Source organism: Hypanus sabinus, chromosome 4 (genome assembly GCF_030144855.1).
Source record: "Hypanus sabinus isolate sHypSab1 chromosome 4, sHypSab1.hap1, whole genome shotgun sequence".
Classification (NCBI taxonomy): domain Eukaryota; kingdom Metazoa; phylum Chordata; class Chondrichthyes; order Myliobatiformes; family Dasyatidae; genus Hypanus; species Hypanus sabinus.
The window spans coordinates 118,446,146-118,470,057 of record NC_082709.1 but is presented as its reverse complement, the minus strand read 5'-3'; the positions used below and the strand labels follow the sequence as shown (position 1 = coordinate 118,470,057).

The 23,912-nt window shown below is 42.5% G+C and overlaps 1 long non-coding RNA gene across 1 annotated transcript in view; it reads right to left on the bottom strand.

Moving 5' to 3' along the window:
• Window positions 1-9,415: 9,415 nt before the first annotated feature.
• LOC132392333 (uncharacterized) overlaps window positions 9,416-23,912 on the bottom strand; it is an 81,454-nt gene continuing 66,957 nt past the window's right edge. Inside the window, exon 3 of the long non-coding RNA XR_009511495.1 lies at window positions 9,416-10,113. This is a non-coding gene — a long non-coding RNA (uncharacterized LOC132392333). The remainder of the gene's footprint in view (window positions 10,114-23,912) is intronic.

Here is a 23,912-nt window from a genome sequence, read left to right as displayed (position 1 = left end):
TCTACCATTTACAAATGGATGGGAGGTATTGGCATTGCACAATTCCTTTAAAAACTGTTATTAATGATGAGTTGACAAGTTTCAAAGTCATAAAGACGCAACTATTTTTGGTGGAGGGGAGAGTGTAACGTGATGGTTAAGATTTTTACTTCTGTGCTGTGGGTATTTCTTTTTAGCAGTTCTGTAAGAGTAGTCCGTTCGGCTTTTAGCATGTTTGGGTTTGATTTGTTAGCCCCATGAATGGGAAGATTTGGTGACGGTTACCGGTCTGGTTCAAGGTCTTTTTGACGGGAGCTGGGGGGCGACAACAGGGAAGATGGCTGAGGATGCCATCCCTGTTGCTTAGTGCAGGTGAAGAGCTTCAAGGAGGAAAGACCAATAGTCCCATAGGGGAACCCATTTGTTCAACATGGATTTCAAGTGACATTTGAAACGTGGTGTGTGCTTTCACGCAGAATATGTGTAAGCATGTGAATTAAAGACAACGTCATGATGAGCTCCAATTCGTATGTACATTTGGACACAGTTAACTGTAAGGGGCCCTTTTTATTTTTGTTAATTTTTTTTCTAGTAACTTTTTGAAAAAACTGCAATTTATAAATATACTTCTCTTATAATTGTTTGCAGTATACGATCTGTTATTTCTTGCCGACGGCTAACCGCATGGGGCCAGTATTTACACAGTATTCACACAGATCGGTGTTCATCTGGTTGAGACATCCCAACTTCTCAGTTTTGATGGGACCCAAGTTATACCAACCATAGCTGTATGGAGTTTGACCAAGGTGATTATCTCACCTCTGAGTCCGGTGGCTATAAGCGAGGGGCTAATGAGCCACATCTCCAGAGACACCCAGTAAAAAAGGGGTTTCATTTATAAGACACAGAAGACCTCTCAGAAATTGTCAAGGATCATTGGCATAGAGTGAATGAGCAGCTCAGAGAAATTAACAAAGGCAAAAAGGTTTTAGACAAAATAAGGTGATAAATTCTCAGAAGCTGATGAACTGTGCCCTTGGGTTTTGAAAAATGTCACTAAAGAGATTATGGATGTCTGATTATCATGCTCAAAAACGTCACAGATTCCAGAGCAGTCCTGACAAACTGTAAGGTATTGAATGTAAGCATACTATTTAAAAAAAGAGGGAGAAAGAAAACAGAGGCCTACTGACCAATTTGCATGATGTCAGCAGTAAGGAAAATGCTGTAATCTATTATTAAGGAAGTGATTACAGGCCACTTAGAAAATAATGATAAGATTGAACAAAGTCAACAAAAGGAAATTATGTCCAGTAAATTTAACAGAGTAGGCTAGAGTGAACTTGTAGATGTGCTGTATTTTCACTTCAAAGGACCATCATTAAGGTGCCATGCAAGAAAGAAGAACACATGTATTTGGGATGGTATGTTTGCATGGATTGAGGGATGTTTATAGATTCAGAGAGGCATAGCATGGAATCAAAACCCTTCAGCCCAACTTGTCTATACCAACCAAAATGCTTATATAGCTAGTCCCATATGCCCACATCTGATTGAGATGTCTGGTTAATCACAATTGGTTCAATACATGGAATTATGATATCGTAGCGATTAGTTAGAATTGGTTGAAGGAGGAACAGGACTGGCAGCTCAGTATTCCGGGGTTCCGTTGGTTTAGGCGTGACAGAGCAGGAGGGATTAAAGGGGAAGGGGTGACATTATCATGCAAGGAAAATGTCACAACAGTTCTCAGTCAGGACTGGCTGGAAGACTCATCTAGTGAGGCATAATGGGAGGAACTGAGGACTAGGAAAGAAATGATCACATTCATGGGGCTATGTTACAAACCACTCAACAGTCCACATATTGACTGGGACTCCCATAATGTAAAAGGACCAGATGGGATAGAGTTTGTCAAGTGTCTTCAGGAAAATTTCCTTAATCCAAACGTAGAAGTCCCAACGAGTGTGTGATACTTGATCTGCTATTGGGAAATGAAACAAGGCAGGTGACAGAAGTTTGTGTAGGGGAAAACTTTGCATATACTGATCAAAATGGCATTTGCTTCAAAGTAAATATGGAGAAAAAGATAAGTCTGGTTCACTGGATGAGATTCTAAATTGGAGAAAAGCCAATTTCAATGATATCAGAAACGATCTGGCAAGTGTGGATTGGAACAGGCTATTTTCTGGCAAAGGTGTGCCTGGTAAGTTGGTGGCCCTCAAATGTGAAATTTTGAGAGGACAAAGCTCGTGTGTGCCTCAGAATAAAGGGTAAAGATAACAGCTTTAGGGAACCTTGGTTTTCAAGAGATATTGAGGCACAGGTTAGGAAAAGGAGGGGCATGGTAGATATAGGTAGGTAGGAACAAATGAGGTACTTGAGGTGTACAAGAAATGCAAGAGAACACTTAAGAAAGAAATCAGAAGGGCTAAAAGAAGCCATCAGGTCACCCTAACAGACAAGGTGAAGGAAAACCCCAAGGGATTCTACAGATATGTTAATACCAAAAGGATTGCAAGGGGCTAACTGGACCTCTGGGAAGACCAGAATGGTAAACCATGTGTGAAACCAAAAGAAATGGAGGAGATCTTAAATGGATTTTTTGCAACTGCATTTTCTCAGGAGATGGACACAGTGACTATAGAAGTGAGGCAAAGCAGTATCGGTTTCATGCACCTTACACTGATTACAAAGGAGAAGGTGTTTACCGTCCTGAGGCAAATTAGGATGGATAATCTCCAGATCCTGACAAGGTGTTCCCTCAGGCCCTATGGGAGGCAAGTGCAGAAATTGCAGGGGACCTACAGGAAATGTTTAAACCACCCTTAGCATCAGGTGAAGTACCAGAGGGTTGGAGGATATCTAATGTTATCAGGCTGTGCAAGAAAGGTCTAAAAATAAACCAGGAAATTATCGGCTAGTTAGTCTGACATCAGAAGAGGGAAAGTTATTGGAATGTTTTCTAAGCAACTGGATATATGAGTATTTGGATCAGCATGACTTTGTGCATGGTAGGTCTTGTTTAACCAATCTTATAGAGTTTTTCTTTTTTTTTGTAATTTGTTTTTTTATTGAAGTTCATCATCAAACAAACATTTCCATAAGATGTATTTCAGACATTGTACATACGTCATATAATCATATATGTCACAAATCTCCACAAAGTATTTATCTGAGGTATACACTCATAGAAAAGAGTGGAGAGAAAAAACAAGCAAAAGGAAAAAATTATGTACAAGTAGGGAGTGATTTTTTTTACAACATATTCATTGATTTGTGAGAATAAAATCAGACCTATGAGGCATTATGTAGTTAAACCATTTTTCCCAGTATGAATCAAATTGTTCCAGCTTATGATTAACAGATACTCTTATCTTCTCCATTTTGTAAATGTTCATTGTAATTTCGATCCATGCATTTCAAGTTCGGCTCGATAGTAACCTCCCTGTTTGCTGGAGAAATTGTGGAAATCAAAATGCAAATCATTATCATATTTTTTGGGACTGCCCTGTTATCAAAGACTATTGGAGGGGGATACACAATGCCCTACAAGACATCTTTAAATGTGATATACCCTTAGAGAGTAAGACCATATATTTTGGAAATATACCTCAAGAATGGTTGAAAAGATAAATATTTAATGAATATACTGTTGGTGGCTGGTAAAAAGACTCTTACTCATAGAGTTTTTCAAAGATGTTACCAGGAAAGTTGATGAAGGAAAGGCATTGGTGTCTACATGGCCAAGCATTTGACAAGGCCCTGTATGGGTGGTTGCTTAAGAAGGTTCAGTTTCTTGGCATCCAGGATGAGGTAGACATTGGTTTTGTGAGAGAGGTCAGAAGGCAGTAGTAGATGGTTGCCTTTCTAAATGGAGACCTATAACAAGAGGAGTGCCACAGGGATCAGTGCTAGGTCCGCTGTTGTTTGTCATCTATATCAATGATCAGCAGATTTGTAGATGACACCAAGACTGGGTATGGAATGAACATAGAGAAAGACCATCAGAGCTTCCAGTAGAATCTGGACAAACTGGAAAAATGGGCTGGAAAATGGCAGATGAAATTTAATACAGAAAAGTGTGAGGTGTTGCACTTCAGTAGGTGCACCCAAGGTAGGTCTAACACAGTGAACAATAGAACATTGAGGAGCTGTAGAAGAAATGGATCTGGGAATACAGGTCCATAATTCATTGAAAGTGACATCACTGGTAGATAAAGGTCATAAATAGAGCTTTTGGCGCATTGGCCTTCATAAATCAAAGTACTGAGTACAGGAGATGTTATGTTGAAGTTGTATAAGATATTGGTGAGACCTAATTTGAAGTTTTGTGTGCAGTTTTGGTCTGGAAAGATGTAAATAAATCTGAAAGAATACGGAGAAGATTTACAAGGATGTTATTGGGACTGGAGGACCTGAGTTAATAAGGAAAGGTTGAATAGGTTAGGACTTTACTCCTTGACTGTGCAAGATTGAGGGGAGTTTTGACAGACATATACAAAATTATAAGGGGCATAGATAGGGTAAATACAAGTAGGTTTTTTTCGCTAAAGTTGGGTGGGTCTACAACTAGAGGTCATAGGTGAAGGGTAAAAGTTGAAAAGTTAAGGAGAACATGAGGGGAAACTTCAGAGAATTGTGAAAGTGTGGAATGAACTACCAGCACAAATGGTACATGTGAGCTCAATTTCAACATTTAAGCAAAGTTTGGCTGTGTACATGGACGGTAAGGGTATGGAGAGCTCTGGTCCCGCTACAGGTCAATGGTAGTTGGCAGTTCAAGTGGTTTGGCACAGACTACATGGGCTGAGTGACCCGTTTCTGTGCTGTACATTTCTATGACTGTGACTCTAAAGGATAAAAATATAGTGAGTAGGGATAAATGGGCCATTTATGAATGAGGGGTCATAACAGGTTGAATCCCTGTGCAGGTTTTCAGTCTATATCAACAATTTAGATGAGTGGATCAGGTATAATGCATCCAAGCTAGCTGATATTACAAAATGGCAAGATAATTTGGGCTGTGAGAAGTAAGCAATGATACCTTAGGGAGGCATTTTGGTTGGAAAGGTACTAACATACTCAGAGTCAGCCATCTGGAGCTCTGCACTTGTCATTCAGAAAAGTTATGAGAAGAGATTTCTTGACCCAGTGAATGGTGAATCTTTGAGATTCTTTACTCAAGAAGACTGTGTATGCCCAGTCCCTGAGCATATTCAAGACATAATGATAGATTTTAGTATTTTTGTAGAAGTACATTGTGATGGACTGAGGTTAAAGGTCAGCTGTGACCCTGTTGAATGGCAGAGAAGGCATAGAGGGGTCAATGGCCTATACTTGCTTATATTTTGAAGCTACTCCTGAAGGACCTGCAAGAGCATTCCTGTTTGACCAATACCTGCATCTACCTCCCGTAGTCATGCAAATTATTTCCATTCAGATATCTAGCATTCAATTCAACTACAATGTAAGTTAATTTGTGATTATATTGGACAACAAAGGTTTTGCTTCCTGAATATTTTTGGGTGTATTATATGGATTTGGGCTGCTGATCATGAAAATTACCATGAAATTTCCCTATCATGCAGGACATTGTGGTCATGGAGAAACTGGACCAGAGCAACTGGAATCCATCAATGCTGGCTGATTATTGTTGAACGCACAAGCAAGAAGCCTCAGACACTGAGTACAAGTGAAAACCATCAACAAAACATCTTTAGCTTAGTTGAACTATTGCAAAGAATCAGCACCGTGATGCAATTAAACACATTATATTCGATGAAAGTTAATTTCTTGTTTCTTCAAATCCCTAAATCATACAACTAGTAGAAACATAGAAACATAGAAAACCTACAGCACAACACAGGCCCTTTGGCCCACAAAGTAGGGAACATTTCCCTACCTTAGAAAGTACTAGGGTTACCCATAGCCCTCTATTTTTCTAAGCTCCATTTACCTATCCAAAAGTCTCTTAAAAGACCCTATCGTATCCACCTCCACCACTGTTGCCAGCAGCCCATTTCACGCACTCATCACTATCTGTGTAAAAAACTTACCCCTGACATCTCCTCTGTACCTACTCCCCAGCACCTTAAAACTGTGCCCTCCTGTGGCAGCCATTTCAGCCCTGGGAAAAAGCCTCTGACTATCCACATGATCAATGCCTCTCATCATCTTAAACACCTCTATCAGGTCACCTCTCATCCTCCGTTGCTCCAAGGAGAAAAGGCTCAGTTCACTAAATCTGTTTTCATAAAGCATGCTCCCAATCCAGGCAACACACTTGGAAACCTCCTCTGCACCCTTCTATGGCTTCCACATCCTTCCTGTAGTGAGGCAATCAGAAATGAGCACAGTACTCAAAGTGGGGTCTGACCAGGGTCCTATATAGCTGCAACATTACCTCTCGGCTCCTAAATTCAATTCCACGATTGATGAAGGCCAATACACCGTATGCCTTCTAAACCATAGGGTCAACTTGCTCAGCTGCTTTGAGCGTCCTATGGAATCAGACACCAAGATCCCTCTGATCCTTCACACTGCCAAGTGTCTTGCCGTTAATACTATATTCTGCCATCATATTTGACCTACCAAAATGAACCACTTCACACTTATCTGGGTTGAACTCCACCTGCCACTTCTCAGCCCAGTTTTGCATCCTATCAATGTCCCGCTGTAACCTCTGACAACCCTCCAGACTATCCACAACACCCCCAACCTTTCTGTCATCAGCATATTTACTAACCCACCCCTCCACTTCCTCATCCAGGTCATTTATAAAAATCACGGAGTAGGGGTCCCGGAACAGATCTCTAAGGCACACCACTGGTCACTGACCTCCATGCAGAATATGACCCATCTACAACCACTCTTTGCCTACTGTGGGCAAGCCAGTTCTGGATCCACAAAGAAATGTCCCTTGGATCCCATGCCTCCTTACTTTCTCAATAAGCCTTACATGGGGTACCTTATCAAAAGCCTTGCTGAAATCCATATACACTACATCTACTGCTCTTCCTTCATCAATGTGTTCCATCACATCCCAAATGCTCATAAATCCTGCTTCTCAGGATCTTCTCCATCAACTTCCCAACCACTGAAGTAACTGGTCTATAATTTCCTGTGCTATCTCTACTCCCTTCCTTGAATAAGGGACCAACATCCGCAACCTTCCATTCCTCCAGAACCTCTCCAGTCCCCATTGATGATGCAAAGATCATTGCCAGAAGCTCAGCAATCTCCTCCCTCACCTCACACAGTAGTCTAGGGTACATTTTATCCTCCGCAGTGACTTATCCAACTTAATGCTTTCCAAAAGATCCAGCACATCCTCTTTCTTAATATCTACATGCTCTATCTTTTCAGTCTGCTGAAAGTCATCACTACAATCACCAAGATCCTTTTCCATAGTGAATTCTGAAGTAAAGTATTCATTAAGTACTTCTGCTATTTCTTCCGGTTCCATACACACTTTCCCACTGTCACACTTGATAGGTCCTATTCTTTCATGTCTTATCCTCTTGCTCTTCACGTACTTGTAGAAGGCCTTGGGGTTTTCCTTAATCCTGTCTGCCAAGCCCTTCAGATAGCCCCTTCTGACTCTCATAATTTCCTTCTTAAGCTCCTTCCCATTAGCCTTATAGTCTTCTAGATCCCTAACATTACCTAGCTCTGTGAAACTTTTATAAGCTTTTCTTTTCTTCTTGACTAGATTTACTACAGCCTTGGTACACCATGGTTCCTGTACCATAACTTCCCTGTCTCATTGTAACGTACCTATGCAGAACTCCACACAAATATCCCCTGAACCTTTGTCACATTTCTTCCGTACCTTTCCCTGAGAACATCTGTTCCCAATTTAAGCTTCCAAGTTCCTGCCTGATATCCTCATAATTCCCCTTACTCCAATGAAACACTTTTCTAACTTGTCTGTTCCCATCTCTCTCCAATGCTAGTGTAAAGGAGATAGAATTATGATAACTATCTCCAAAATGCGCTCTCACTGAGAGACCTGACACCTGACCAGGTTCATTTCCCAATACCAAATCAGGTACAGTCTCTCCTCTTGTAGGCTTACCTACATATTGCGCCAAGAAACCTTTCTGAACACACCTAACAAACTGCACCCCATCTAAACCCCTTGCTCTAGGGAGATGCTAATCCATATTTGGGAAATTAAAATCTCCCACCACGACGATTCTGTTATTATTTCACCTTTCCAGGTTCTGTTTCCCTGTCTGCTCCTTGATATCCCTGTTACTATTGGGCGGCCTATAAAAAAACACCTAGTAAAGTTATTGACCCCTTCCTGTTCCTAAGCTTCACCCAGAGACGTCTGTGTGACGTCCACCTTTTCTGCAGCCGTGACAGTATCTCTGATCAACAGTGTTGTGTCCCCACCTCTTTCGCCTACCTCCCTATCCTTTCTGAAACATCTAAAACTCAGCACTTGAAGTAACCATTCCTGTCCCTGAGCCATCCAAGTCTCTGTGATGGCCACAACATCATATCTCCAAGTACTGATCCATGCTCTAAGCTCATCCACTTAGTTCACAATACTCCTTTCATTAAAATAGACACATCTCAAACCGTCGGTCAGAGTACGTCCCTTCTCTATCACCTGTCAAACCTCCTTCACGTTCTGTCTCCAAGCTTCCTCTATTTGTGAGCCTACCGCCTCTTCCCCAGTCTCTTCAGTTTCGTTCCCATCCCCCAACAATTCTAGTTTATACTCTCCTTAGTAGCCTTAGCAAAGCTCCCCACCAGGACATTGGTCCCCTTGGGATGCAAGTGCAGCCTGTCCTTTTTGTACAGGTCACACCTGCCCCAAAAGAGGTCCCAATGTTACAAAAATCTGAATCCATCAGCCATGCATTTATCCTCCACCTCATTCTATTCCTATACTCTCTGTCACATCCCAAGATTACTACCTTTTCGGTATTGCTTCTCAACTTCCTTCCTGACTCCCTGTAGTCTTTTTTCAGGACCTCTTCCCTTTTCCTGCCTATGTCATTGCTACCACAACTTCTGCTTGTTCTCCCCCCCCCCCCCACCCCACTGCAGGATATCATGGACATGATCAGAAACATCCCGGGCCCTGGCACCTGGGAGGCAAACTACCATCCGAGTTTTTTTCCTGCGTCCACAGAATCGCCTGTTTGACCCCCTAACTATAGAGTCCCCTATCACTACTGCCTTCCTCTTCCCTTCCCTAACCTTCTGAGTCACAGGGCCAGACTCAGTGCCAGAGGCACGGCCACTGTTGCTTCCCCCAGACAGGCCATCCCCCCCCCCCAACAGTACTCAAACAGGAGTACTTATTGTTCATGGGGACAGCCACAAGGGTACTCTCTAGTACCTGACTCCTCCCCTTCCCTCTCTTGACTGTTACCCACTTGTCTGACTCTTGTGGTCCCAGTGTGACCACCTGGCCAATAACTACTTTCTATCACCTCCTCACTCTCCCTGACCAGATGAAGGTCTTTGTGCTGCAACTCCAGATCCGTAACACATTCCCTTAGGAGCTGCAGCTCAACACACCGAATGCAGATATGGCCGTCTGGGAGGCTGGGAGACTCCAAGACCTCCCACATCTGACACTGAGCACAGAACACTAGCTTCACACACATACTTCCTTTCTGCAACTAACACAGGTAAACCTACCTCAACTCATTACCGCCTAAGCCCGTTGAGCCAAAGCCCTCTCATTCTACTATCCTCTCACTCTGCCACCTCTCAATCCACTACCCCAGGGGTCAGCAACGTTTACCACTGAAAGAGCCACTTGGACCCGTTTCCCACAGAAAAGAAAACACTGGGAGCCGCAAAACCCGTTTGACATTTAAAATGAAATAACACTGCATACAACGTTTTGTTTTGCCTTTATGCTATGTATAAACAAACTATAATGTGTTGAATTTATGAAATTGATGAACTCCTGCAGAGAAAACGAAATTACATTTCTGCATGCAACAAAAACATTTTGAACTCCGAAAAAAAGACGTTGGGTTGAAGGTTACTTTGAAGTAAAATACTCAACGTCTATTTGAGTCCTTCTTGTATTTATGAAAAACGCCAAACTTAAATTTGCCGCCAGCAGCAAACCAAAAATATCGTCAGCCAGCTGTCAACCTGAAAAATAAAAGGACTATTTCACTGAACAATGAAAACATATGAATATACGTAAAATAATAGGCAATTAAAATATTTATCATACTTGTTCAGGTTGACTCACACCTGACAATGCAGTCGTATTCAGTAGGGATGGATCGATGCTTAGGGGAGTGACCGGGAAGGATAATGTGTTTTTTTCCTCTCTGAACTCACAGAAGCGTTTCCCAAACGATGTTTGCATTGCGATGATTGCAGAATGTAAATACTCCGAATTTATCATGTCGTGACCTTGTTTGAACTCTCTCAAATTGGGGAAGTGAGACAATGTGCCTTTCTGTAAATCTCTGGCAAACACTGTCAACTTGCGCTCGAATGCCAAAACATCCTCCAACATGTGCAGGGCTGTACGTCCTTTCCCCTGAAGAGCTGTGTTCAGCGTGTTCAGGTGCGCTGTCATGTCTACCATGAAGTGTAGCTTTTCCAGCCACTCTGGCTGTTCCAGCTCAGGAAAGTTGAGCCCTTTGCTGCCCAGGAAAGTTTTCACTTCTTCCAGACACGCGACAAAACGTTTCAGCACCTCCCCTCTGGACAGCCAGTGATAAAAACACGTTGTAGCGGTTGCTACACGCAGTCAGTAAACTGCAGTCAAAGACAGCTTTATTCGAACTAAACAGCCTTGCTTTTAAGCCTCCCTCAACCCGCCCCCCATGGGCGCGGATGCTGCAAAAGACACGTACTCACAAACCCCTGTAGACTATCTCCCTTAGCCTGAACGCTGGCTAATTGTGAGCCGGTTCGGATGTGTCAGGAAATGGGTCGCCACAACGTCTTATTTAGATTGTACAAGATCACCATAATCTTCAAATTTAGATTTACATTTCAAAAACTAACAAACTAACATAAAATACATTTTAATTAAATACTGACCATGTAGCGGTGTGCTACACGCAGCGCTAAAATTACGACACGGAGTCGGTAACTGCAGTCGAAGGAAAAAACTTTATTCGAAATCTTCAGCCTCACTTTTAAGCCTCCCTCAACCTGCCCCCCCCCCCCCCCCATGGCGCAGAGGCTCCAAAGCTCTGTGCTCGCAAACCCCCGTAGGCTATCTAATTGTGAGTCGGTTCGGATGTGCCAGGAAAAGGGTCGCCACAACCAATTATTTCCCAAAGCAACAGGGAGCCGCAGCACAGATGTAAAAGAGCCACATGTGGCTCCGGAGCCGCGGGTTGCCGACCCCCGCACTACCCTCTCATCAGCTGCCCACTGGATGTGGCGATTTTCTTTTTAAACTTTTCCTGCTCTTCTGGCTGATGTCATGCACCTGCGCCATCTTGCCTCTCTTTATCCCAAGTGGTAAAATGGTAAAATGCCTTCACTCCGGAAATCCTTAGCCATTCCACTCACAGCCTTCTTGCTTCAAATCTGAAAGTGTGTTTGTGTTCAGCTTCAAGTAATCTATTGTAAACTTAAAAAAATTCTGAGGAAGCAACGATTACGAAAAAAATTGTTGTCCAGTGTCATTAAACTTGATATAGTTTCTCAATTTCTTGATATATCAGTTTTTCTAAGCTGACACATTCATCTGGAGAGTCATAGAGTATTACATCAGGGAGACAGGCCTTTCAACCCACTGAGTTCTAACTAACCATGAAAACATCATCTGCACTAACCCTGCACTGCATTCTGCACTGTATTTCATACACCAAGAATACTTACATACCTCACTATTATTTTGATTTTCATACTCTTCTCATCAGATTCCAACAGTATTCATCCTTCAAAGCTCCCAGGGCCAGGATTTTCTTCAAGCACAGAATATACCTGCAATAATCCCTGCAGTAATCTTTCCATCACTTTCAGCAATTGGTTACATGCGAAACAGCCCTTGTGCAGATGGTAGAAAGCCGAAACTGAAAGGCTTAAAATACCCAGCGGGTTAGGCAGAATTCTGGCAAGAAAAAACCGAGCTAATGTTGGAACAGTACAGTGGATTATCTAGCAGAGTCACTGCCCGACGACTCCAGCAACCTGGATTCAATCCCAATTTACATTGCTTCTTCACACATTTGCCCTGAGACTATTTTGGATTCATTCGGGTGCTGCAGTTCCCTCTCACAATGCAAAAAGTGGGCAAGCTGCTAGGTTCATTGCCACCGTAATTTGCCCATAATGTGTAGGAGTGTGGTAGACTTTGGAGTTAATTGATAGGAATATGGAGAGAATAAAAAGAATGAGAGTAAGATTGGTGTATTATGGCGTGCTTGATGGTTAGCACAGTGGTTCAAAGGCTTGCTTTTGTGCTGTATTACTTTAGGTCTCTATCTTTCAGTCCTGCCCTTCTGGCAATGAGTCTCAGATCTGAAACATGAACTCTATTTTGTTTTCACCAGAGGCTCTCTGAAGCATTAGGAATTCCATTATTTTCTGCATAGGAGCCACGTATCTGTTCTCTATTTGCTTTGTATTCTGTGCTGCATGTTTACTACAGTAACTAGTTATGAGTAGGACATGGTAAAAGCGGAGGGAATAAGTAACATATTTACGTTTATTTCATGGCAGTTTCTAGCTCGAGGCCGACAGAGGTCTAATCTTTGCAGTCCACTTAATAGAGCTGAATAATGCTTAGCGTACACTTGGGTATGCTTAAGTTCATTGCTTCAAGATTATGTTTGTGATTTGCTGATAAAAGGTCAAAATAAAGTATTTAACTATGGAACTATCACTTCATTGGAGCTGAGGGAGTGACAAGGAAGTATAAAAATCACTATCCTCGTTTAATTTTTAAAGAACTCTTCATACAGCAACAACCTGATCAATTTCGCTTAGAGCTCGCTAAAGCACCTGTGAAGGACTATTGGGAATTCGCTAAAATGGCTGATAGTCTGAGGGAATGTTAAGGAGTAGCTCCATTAAGCTGGATTCAATTCACAGATGGTGTTGGAGGTCAGTCCATGATGCTTTTGATTGTCAACATCCACAAAGGCTTAATATAAACAGAATGTAGTGGCAATACTAATCCAAACTCAAAACCAAGCAAATACCCCTAGACTGTGACCACCACTGTCCTCACATTTGTTAAGGTCCAGCTCATTGATCAATATTGAAGCAAAGTATTCATTTAGGACAGCCCCTACCTCCTCTGTCTACAGGCATGTTTCCTCTTTTCTGATCAGTCATACTTTTACACTAGACATCCTCCTGTTCTTCATGCACATGTAGAATGCCTTGGGGATTTCCTTATCCTATTCACCAAAGCCTTCTCATGTCCTCTTCTAGCTCCCGTTGGTCCTTTCTTAAGCTACTTCCTGGATACCTTGTAACTATCTAGAGTGCTGTCTGATCATTGCTTTCACAACCTTAAGTATGCTTCCTTCTTTCTGTTGATTAGATGTTCCCTTTCTCTTGTCACCCTTGGTTCCTTTCCCTGCCACAATGGGACAAAGTTATCTAGAACCCCATGCAAGTCCTCCCTAAACCACTACACATTTCCATTGTGCATTTCCCTAGGTACATCTGTTTCTAATTTAAGCTCCTCAGTTCCTACCTAATATCCTCATAATTCACCCTCCTCCAATTAAATACTTTTCTATACCATCTGCTCCTATCCTAGCTGCTCTAAGGCTATGGTAAAGGCCAGGGAGTTGATGCCATGTCTCCAAAATGCTCACCCACAGGGAACTCTGACATTTGACCTGGTTGATAGTTTATTACCCCTCTAGTTGGTCTGTCCACATATCGTATCAGGAATCTTTCCTTGACATACCTAACACATTCTGCCTCATCTAAACCTTTAGCACTAAGAAGGTGCCAATCAATATTATGGAAGTTGAAGTCACCCATGACAAGAACCCTCATAGGGTAACGAAATTGGTGGAAATGTATGTAATTCACAAGCACTGACAGGTGAGTCCTCTAGAAACCCAACTGAACATGATAAATATCGACATCTGAAAACTCACCTTTTACAGACTTTGGGACAATTGGAGTCTGAGCACACCAAATCATTGCTCTCCTTGCCCAGCCTCAGCGATGATAAGTGATCGAGACTAATAGACTACATGCTGTCTCACCTGGGAAATCATTGTCCTTGTTTTAATTTTAAAGAACTCTTCATACAGCAACTGTTGGAGCAAGTTCGCTTAGAGCTCACTAAAGCACCCATGAAGGACTATAGAGAACTTGCTAAAATGGCTGATAGTCTGCACTTGACCAGACAGGTGCATAGTTCCTCTCTTTTCCCTCCTCAACAAGCCTGATCAGCAAGGCCACCAACTTAAGGATACCCGTGGCTGAGAAACAGACAACGCCGGCTTGTGTTTTTACCATGCTTGTTTTGGCATGAATGGTAGGAAGGGCTGACTGCTTTGCAACTTCAATAGTGGCAATGCATCAGATCATTAGAGGTCTGTAAACACTGTGGACTGAGCTGCCCGAGTCATCTACTGTTCATCCCGGACACCCTTTCAGGGCAACACTTCTTATGTGACATGGGTGCTCAAGTGAGTGTGGTGCCAGCATCGTCTATTGACGAGAAGGCAAAGAGCAACGAAACCGCACTGGAGGCTGCCAATGGAAGCAGGATCCAGATTTACGGGACATGACGGGCAACACTGTGCTTCAGAGAGCGATGTTACACATGGGATTTCGTCCTAGGTAAAGTGGCTAGACCTCTGCTTGGTGCAGATTTCTTGGATTATTAGCTGATCGTCAGAACTGCCAGTTTGTGGCTGTTAAGGACTTTGGGTTGTTACCCTGCTTCCCCAGTAAGTTCCCACAAGGACTCTGTTGAGCATATGCACCACTGCATGTGAGTTTACTCGACTGCTGGGAGAATTCCCGGGTGCAGTTTATTGTCCGAAGGTGTCCGCCGAAAAAACACTGCACCCACTCAACAGTGCTGTCAGCGGAGCTGCCACTGAGGTGAAATTCCCAATGAATTTTCTGTGAAAGTTGGAAAATCCCAGGAATCATTGGACTCATTTCATACTGGATGGTTGTGGCCAGTCTCTGACTGCCTGTGACCTAGTAGGATCCATCCTGAGATTGTCATTAGAGTTGATAAAACCCAAAAATGAAATGGTTGTTACGTGAAATACATATTTTTCCAGATTGACATAAAGTCCATGATCGAAAAGCCTCTTTAAGACATCTCTGCCGTGAATGACACACTCCTCCATCGAATTCAAGAAGATTAGGATATCATCCAAGTAGACAAAGTGTACTTATGGAGAGCATCTGGAGCACAAAGCTGATAAAGTCCTGGAAATTTGCTGGTGTGTTCATGAGGCCAAAGAACAGGACCAGGCACTCATAGTGCCCTGTCAGTGTGTTGAATACAGTCTTCCACTCGTCACTCTCCTTTATGCAGACCAGGTTGTATGCATTCCACGTCTAGCTTTAAAAATACTCTTGCCCCTTGGAAAATCTCAAAGTCAGTGTTCATGAGTGGAAAGTGGTAATGATTTCATGATTGGAAAGAGGCAATTCAGCTCTCTATGATCAATGCATGGCTACAAGCACCCAGCCGTTTTCTGTACAAAGAAATCTATGCCAGCTGGTGAGGTGGAGGGCTAAATGAATCCCATGGCAGGAGCCTCCTTTATGTACATCAAGCAGTAGTAAATCAAGGCAACTGGGCTTGCTGTGTTGTCTAGAAGACGTTTCACCATCATCCGAGAGGCTTATCACTTCTGATCCATTGTGGGTAGTTTTCGGCTTATAAACTCTGTGACACACACACACAAAATGCTGGAGTAGCTGAGCAGGCCAGGCAGCAACTATGGAAAAGAATACTCTCCTTCATCAATCCTCATCCTCTTTTCCCTCTGTTGCCTGACCATCACTTCCTTCTGGACCTCCTCCCCCTTTCCTTTCTTCAATGGCCTTCTGTCCTCTCCTATTAGATTCACCCTTCTTCAGCCCTGAATCTCTTTCACCAATCAAACTCCCAACTCTTTACTTCACCCCTCTCCCTCCCGGTTTCACCTATTACCTTGTGTTTCTCCCTCCTCTCCCCCTACCTTTTAACTCTACTTTTATTCTCCAATCCTGCTGAAGGATTTCAGCCTGAAACGTCGGCTGTACTCTTTTCCATAGATGCTGCCTGGCCTGCTGAGTTCCTCCAGCATTTTGTGTGTCTTGCTTGGACTTCCAACATCTGCAGATTTTCTCTTGTTTATAAACTCTGTGAGTTGTAAAAAGGCATAACAATTACATAAAGGTTGTTCAGAGTCGTAAAGGGGTCGGTCATCTTATCTTTGCATGAATGGAGGTGTGAACTGTTGTGGAGATGCCAGGGGAGAGATGTTAAGACCGTACTGTAAGTGGCTGATAGATGATGTCACACCTCAACCTCTCTGTTCAGGAAACAGTTTTCCAGTTTGACCAAGATACTTTCTTTAACCCCTCTTTCAAACCACCGGTCTTCCCTGTCCAAAATGTTCTCATTGTTATCAACAAATAGTGTCCTTTGCCCTTTAGGTGTAGATATACAGCTGAGTCTTGACCTGAGCAGTTAAACCTCCTATGTTAGGCCATCCGTTTGTGAAGTAGTTGTTTTGTCTTGCCAATATACAGATATCTTACTGAAAAACACCAAATCCCTGTATTTTACAAACCTACAAACACACTCAGAATGAAACTTGTCCACCTCTAAGATCCTACACCCAAACACAAACAGAGCACCTGAACTGAAGTTCGGTGCTCAGCTGTCAGCTTAACTTTGGATTCTTGTCTCGCTTCTAGTTGAGAACCTTGTCTACTGGTAGCGGGGATGATAAGGCAAACCTCAGGGTCTCCTTCATAGGTTCACTAGATTCTTTAGCTGAAATGGAGATCAAATTGGCATCTAAATCCTCACCCATATCCTCAGACAATGGCAACAAGGGACGACAAATAGTCTTTGTGATCCTGGGTCTATATCCAGGAACCGTCCCTTCAGACGGGCCCTGGAGACTGCATCCCTTAGGCTTGGCTGCTAGAGCTCCAGACTGCTTGAGTTGTTCCTGAACTAGAGACCCCCTCTCTCTAGTTCCAGCATACCCCTGACTAGACAGGGTTTGGACTGGCATGGTTCTGTTGGCTGGAGCTGGCTTGTCTACCTTTGGAGCCACGACTGGGTCTCCCAAAGGTTCCAGGTTACCCCAAACAAAAATCTTCTTTCTCTCCGGCCACTGGTCTTGGGAGAGTCTGGGGGTCAGAACACCAAGCCAAAAACGTACCCTTTTGCAATGACTGGGCTTTGCAATGATCTCTCCTTCCTTCTAGTTCATGGAAGAATTATGCTGCAACAGCCAAGGGTGCCTAGGGATCAGGAGTATGTGGGGAGAATGGTTGATATTGAAGCAAATGTCATCCGCATGTTTCTCTATCCTCATCTGCAAAACTGATCCCTGCTGCAGCATCTGCCTGGAATCAACAGGGCAGCTGTTCAGGGCTATTGCGGTCATGGGCTGTCTCAACTCCAGCAGAGATATGTTGAGCCAGTAGGCAGTCTCCAAGTCCAGAAAATTCCATCTGCCCCAGAGTCCAGAAAGGCATTTACCTCTCAATGGTTCTTACCCCAGGAGATCTCCACCTTCAGAATCTGCAAAAACAAAAGTGTTTTACTTAACCGTTTTGGACCTCCCTGAGGTCGCAGCTGGTTTTGTTGGTTAGAACAACCCTGGCACATGTCCCAGTAAGTAGGATGCTGAGATTGCCTCAGGAAACTCTGTGACTGATGGGACCAGAAGGGCATGTATTAATGACTGAAACAGACGCCTCTACCAATCCCAATTAAAATTGCCACGGGATAGCATTATTGAGGTGTAGTTTAGTAAATAGACTGCTTTCACTTCCCTTTAGCTCTATGTAATTATTAATTTATTTATTTATAGATACAGCGTAGAACAGCTCATTCCAGCTCAGTGAGCCACTCCGCCCATCTATTTAACCTTAGCTTAATTGCAGGACAACTTACAATGACTGAACAACTCGAATAACCAGTCCATCTTTGGACTGTGGGGAATAAAAAACAGAGCACCCAGTGGAAACCCACAAACTCACAGGAAGCACGGACAAATGTGCTTTCAGACGGCGCCATAGTTAAACTCCGAACTCCAGCACCCTAAGCTGTAGAGGTATCATGCTAACCGTTGCACCACAGTGGTGCCATAGCTACCTGCTCCAGTTTCCCCTGAGCAGGTGAAGTTAAAACACTTGCTGAAGTGTTGTGAATCTTTCTGTACTCATGAAGTGTTTTTAATCCTGGTAACTCATTTCAGGTTTTGCACATTACAATTTTTCTTCAGTGCTGAGATTGCAGAGTATAATAAAGATTAAGCAGGATTTAAAAGGGCTCTCTTGAGGGATTTGAATAAAAAAGAGGAAACAGTTTCCATCTGGGAGCCTACAAGTGGCCATGAATTTACAATAATTTACTGAAAATTGAAGGGGAGATTTTATTATTAGTGCTCTTAAAGTCATAGAATAATACAGCCGGGAAACAGGCCTTTCAGCCCATTTCATCCGTGCCGTCCAAGGCACTCACTTACACTAGTCCCATTTAGTAATTGAATGGCAGAGCAGGCTCGACAGGCCAGATTCCCTACACCTGCTCCTATTTCTTATGTTTTCACTTTGACACGAGAGAATCTTTTTCTGTTGATCAGTGTCCAAAAAAGCCAAATTAAATCCACTGTGATTCAATGGTGTAAGACATGAAAACTTCCGGGGGGTGGGGGGGTGTGAATACTTTTTATAGGCACAATATACCACCGGAATAGACATGCCCAGGCATCAAACCTGAGGAAGATGGCAGAGTTTGTTATCGAAACATTGGTTAAAATCAACACCTGTTTCTATCTGGAAGCCCAAGAGAGTTTATTGGTCAAAGACCATGTATTTATGTCATGATTTTGTGTTTCTCTACATGGTCACCTCCAACGTCTCCTTAGCCACAAGAGCTGGATCTTAGGGCTTGCTTGTGAATTTCACTTAACAGAATGAGGCAAGTTTGCTCATTGTTACATAGCTGATAAGGTAATTAACAACAGCCAATAAAAAATGTAGGGTCACACTGAATGATCATTGTGAAAATGGACCATTATAGAAGTAGGAAGCTGAGACTTCAGGAGGCTTCTGCTTGAAAAGGCTGAGTAAATGGCCCAGGCAATGGTAGTGAAAGCAGATCTTCAAAAAGGGGGCTTTGATGGGCAGACACAGGAAGAACAAGTAAAGATTTTATTTTATTGTTAGTCCTTAGTACTTGATTCACTGTAGACAGGATTGCAGTTTAGGCAGTGGAATGTTCCTTCTGCAAGATGTGGGAAGTCAAGGTATCTGTCAGTCTCTGACTACACCCTGGTGCAGGTCAAAGAACTGAACCTGGAGCTGAATGTACTCAGGATCATCTCAGAAGCTGAGGTCTTCCTTGATGAAGATCTCTACAGATGCGGTCACACCCAAGCTATTGGCTTCAAGTAGATGGGTAACGGTTAGGAAAGGTAAAGGGCGTAGCAGTTGTAACACGCTGTAAGGTTTCACTGCTAATATAATGGCTTCTCTGTAATGTTCCTCTGCTGAGGTAATGGTTTCTCTGTCACAGCAGTTTGGGTTATGACTAGAGATAACGGGGCATGTTAGCCAATGAGTGGAATGTTCTTTCTTGTGTATCTGGGAGCTAGGAATTTGAGGTCTTTTGCCGGGGAGAGATGAGGAAAAAAGATGCGAATGAAGAGAGTTGGTAGATCGTCGGACAGAGTGGACTTGGAGCGAGGGTCCAAAGGTCAGCGATGATTGGAGGAGGTTGATTGTAGATGAACGGCCTTATCAGTGAGCTCCAATGTTGCGCATTAGACTCTTTCATGAGAATGGACCTTTTTCTTTCTTTTGTTTTCTTTACTAACCATATAGTCAAATTAAGAATTATAAAGCTCAATCGTTTGATCTCAGAAGTTTGGCTGGGCTGGGGGACTAACATCCCCTATATTACACCGCTAGCTGAAGCAAGAGTTCCACAGTCAACACGGGATTTCCTTCCCCCACCCCCACTGACTATTCCCGTCACTCTTTGGATACTGTTGAACAGCTTTCTGAGTGATTGCATTACATTGTGTATAGAGCTTCCAATGCACAAGATTACGAGAGACTGCAGAGGGTTGTTGACATGAAAAGGTCCTCCCTACCATAGAAAATATCTTCAAAAGGCGATGCCTCAAGGATTGTGCAGTCTTCATTAAAAGCCCTCATCATCTAGAACATACTTCATTCACTTCACTACCACTGGGGAGGAGGTACGGGAGTTTGAAAGCCCAAACTTAATGTTTTAAGGACATTCAATGTTCAATCCTGTTCAATCCCAAACTTCAATCCTGTCTACAGTGAATCAGGTACCAAGGACTTCACCTCTGCCATCAGATTTCTGAATGGTCCATGAATGCCAACTCACTATTTGCCTTTTGCACTAGTTGTTTAATTTTGTAACTTGTAGTAATTTTGATGTCAAACACCGTGTTGCTGCTGCAAAACAACAGATTTCATGACTTGTGCCAGTACCAATAAACCATATTTTGCCCAGTAGCCCAGTGACAGTCAGGGAGCAAAAGAGGATGGTGGTAGAAAGTGGAGGGTAACAGCTGAAGACAGTTTCTTGGAATAGAAACCTGTGACTAGTGGTGAGACTCTTCATATTTATATACAGTAAGTGATTTGGATGTGAATGCACAGGGCTTGATTGAGAGTTTACAGGTGACACAAAATTAGGAGGTGTTGATACTGAAGAAGGTTATTCTGGACACAAGCTGGGGTCTGATCAGCCCCAGCTGGGTCACTTGGAGGAGGATGTATGATGTTGAAAGACCCAAAACACCCGATGATTCCAGGAACATCACTGATGATGTGTCCAGAAGCATCAGTAGATGTATGCACACAGCACGGATTAAGAGGAATATTTAGGGAAGTGAGCCAAAGAGTGGCAAACAGATTTCTATATAGATGCGTGGTGATGCATTTTTCCACATCAACTACCATAACTACTTACACTATGAGTGTTAGGGTACCATGGTGTGCAATGGAACAGAGGGACCTCTGAGTACAAGAACATAGTTCATTGAGACCAGCCTCACAGAGAAACAGGATAGTGAAAATGGCATTTAACAGTCATGATGTTGAGTGTGGGAGTTGGGACATTATGATACAATTGTATAAGTCATTGGTGAGGCCTACATGGAGTATTGTGTACAGTTCTGATCACCCTGTTACTGTAAAGATGTGGTTAAACGAGAAAGAGTGCTGATAGAATTTGAGGAAGTTGACAAGACTAGAGAATCTGAGTTATAAGGAGTGGATGGCTGGGGTTGGTCTCTATTCCTTGAAGTGTAGAAGAATGAGGGGTGACTTTGTAGAGCTATACAAAATCATGAGAGACACAGATGAAATGGATGGTAACAGCCCTTTTCTCCAAATTAGGGGAGTCCAGAACTAGGGGGCATAGATCTAGGTTGAGAGGGGATTTAACAGGGACCTGAGGGGCAGTTTTTTTTTTCATCCAGAGAGTGCTAAACATATAGAATGAGCTGCCAAAGTAGTTAAGGCAAGTACAATAATATCATTTAAGAAGCCCCTGGACAGGGTACATCCTGGAGCAGAACTTGGAGGAATATGGGTTGTTCATGGAAATCAGGACTAAATGAATGGGTACTATGCTCAATATGGGATCATTGGGTCAAAAGGATTGTATCTGTGGCAGTCATGCTCTACCACTCTGACCCTGAATAAAGCTCTCATCCGCCCAGCCTCTCCCTGTAACTCAGGCCCTCAGGTCCTGTCACCATTTTCATAAAGCAGCACCCACAAAACGCTGGAGGGCTGTCCTGATGAAGGGTCTTGGCCCGAAAGGTCGACTGTTTACTCTTTACCACAGATGCTGCCTGGCCTGCTGAGTTCCTCCAGCATGTTATGTGTGTTGCTTTGGATTTCCTGCATCTGCAGATTTTCTAGTGATGAGTTTTCTCATAAATCTTCTTTGCACTCTTTCTAGTTTAATAATGTATTTCTTATAACAGGGTGACTAAAACTGTATACAATAACAAGTACAATTGATTACAACAATCTTTAATGCACTGTGGTGATGACAGATTTTTTGCAGCTAGGGGCTAGAGAATGGCACTAATTGTATGCAATACTTAATTTTCCAACAAATCTCAGTGATGAACTCTCTTCCCTCTATGCTAGCAAATGCTGGTGAAGGAATGGGAAGAGTACAGGCAGTGCAGAGCACACAAAATTATAGCAAGTTCCTCAGAAAGGGTTCCATTAGCTATAAATGATGCAAAACTGGGCCAGTGGCAGAAAGCAGAAAATAATAGTAGCTGGGCTTGTTCTGATTGTAACATTGTTTCCATTGAGGTTGGACTGAGATCTGCACTCAGTTTGTTTTTGTTTTGGTAGTAGCTAGCAATGATTTGAGACTCAAAAGCAAGAGCCATAGGTAATACATTTACAGATTGTAAAATAAAAAGGACCTGTGTATGATCATGAGGAAAACTTCAGGAAGCTTTCAATCGACTGGTCAAGCAAGGAGTAACATGGTCAAAGAAATTTAATATGCGGAAGTGAGACTGAATCTGGTGAGAAAAAGGATGAGAATTAAACAGGAGGATACTGAGAAGTGCTTTTGAAAACCTTCAGACAGTTGATTCACAATTCTGTGAAGTTAGCAAGACAGCTGACGCACGTAACAAGACAAAGTATGCTTTCACTTATTAGTGATGTAATAGAAGATCTGAGAAAGGGCTTAGAACTGTAGAAAACACTAACTAGAGCAGTGAGTACAGTCCTACTCACTGTATTATAGAAACAGTGAGGAACAAGTGAGAAATCTCTGGAGAGAGATTTTAATTATAAATGAAAGCTGTTTGAATGGTTTTCTTTACAAAGTTGAATTTGTGGGCTGATCTGATTGAAGTGTACAGAATTATGAAGTGCCTAATTCAGAATAATCTGTTTCACTTAATGAAAAGTGATGAACCATAGGGCCAGGTGTCTCATAATTGATTTTACTCTTACATAGTCAAGTAGATAGAAGTAGCATGTATGAATTCATGGAGGAACAACGGGAACATAGAGTGGAGACAGGACATGTTTAAATGAAGAGGGCTGGAAATGAAAGGAAAGGCCATTTGAAACTTTGTGCCTGTTCCATCATTCAGCAGGGTCGTGGCCGATCAATATGACTCTTCTGCACCAACCCTTTATCTCTTTATTCCCTTAATAAATAAAAAAATGAATCAAACTCTGTCTCAGTGATTCAGCCTCCACAGAGAAGAGAATTCAAATGCTTGTCAGTGTTGGTGAGGAAATTTTTTCTTGTGTTAGTCCAGAATGATTGATGCATGTGGCCGTTGCCAACAATAATAAAATTTGGATGCAAAGGAAAGCATTATCTATTGCAGATAAAGTAATATCAAAGGGATCTTGCGGATAAGAACCCTGGGCAGCAATTAATTGAGATCCATGAAGTAATTGGGTACAAGAACAAGTCAACTAAGGCTAAAAGCTTGATTCATTTTCGAGGGGGATAAAGGAAATAGAAATGTCCCAAACATGTAAAAGTAAAAATTGCAATCTTTTGCATGCTTGGAAAAATATATTTGAAAACTAAAGAAATATATTAATGCTGGAAAATAAATCCCCACAAATAGGCAAATTCAACCAAAATATACATTGTAACATTCTTCAAAAGAGAAATTCAACTAAGTATTCTCTAAATCCAAATCAAAATATTAATGTAAAATACACTGTCTTTCATCAAAGTTATATTTTTAAGATTGGTC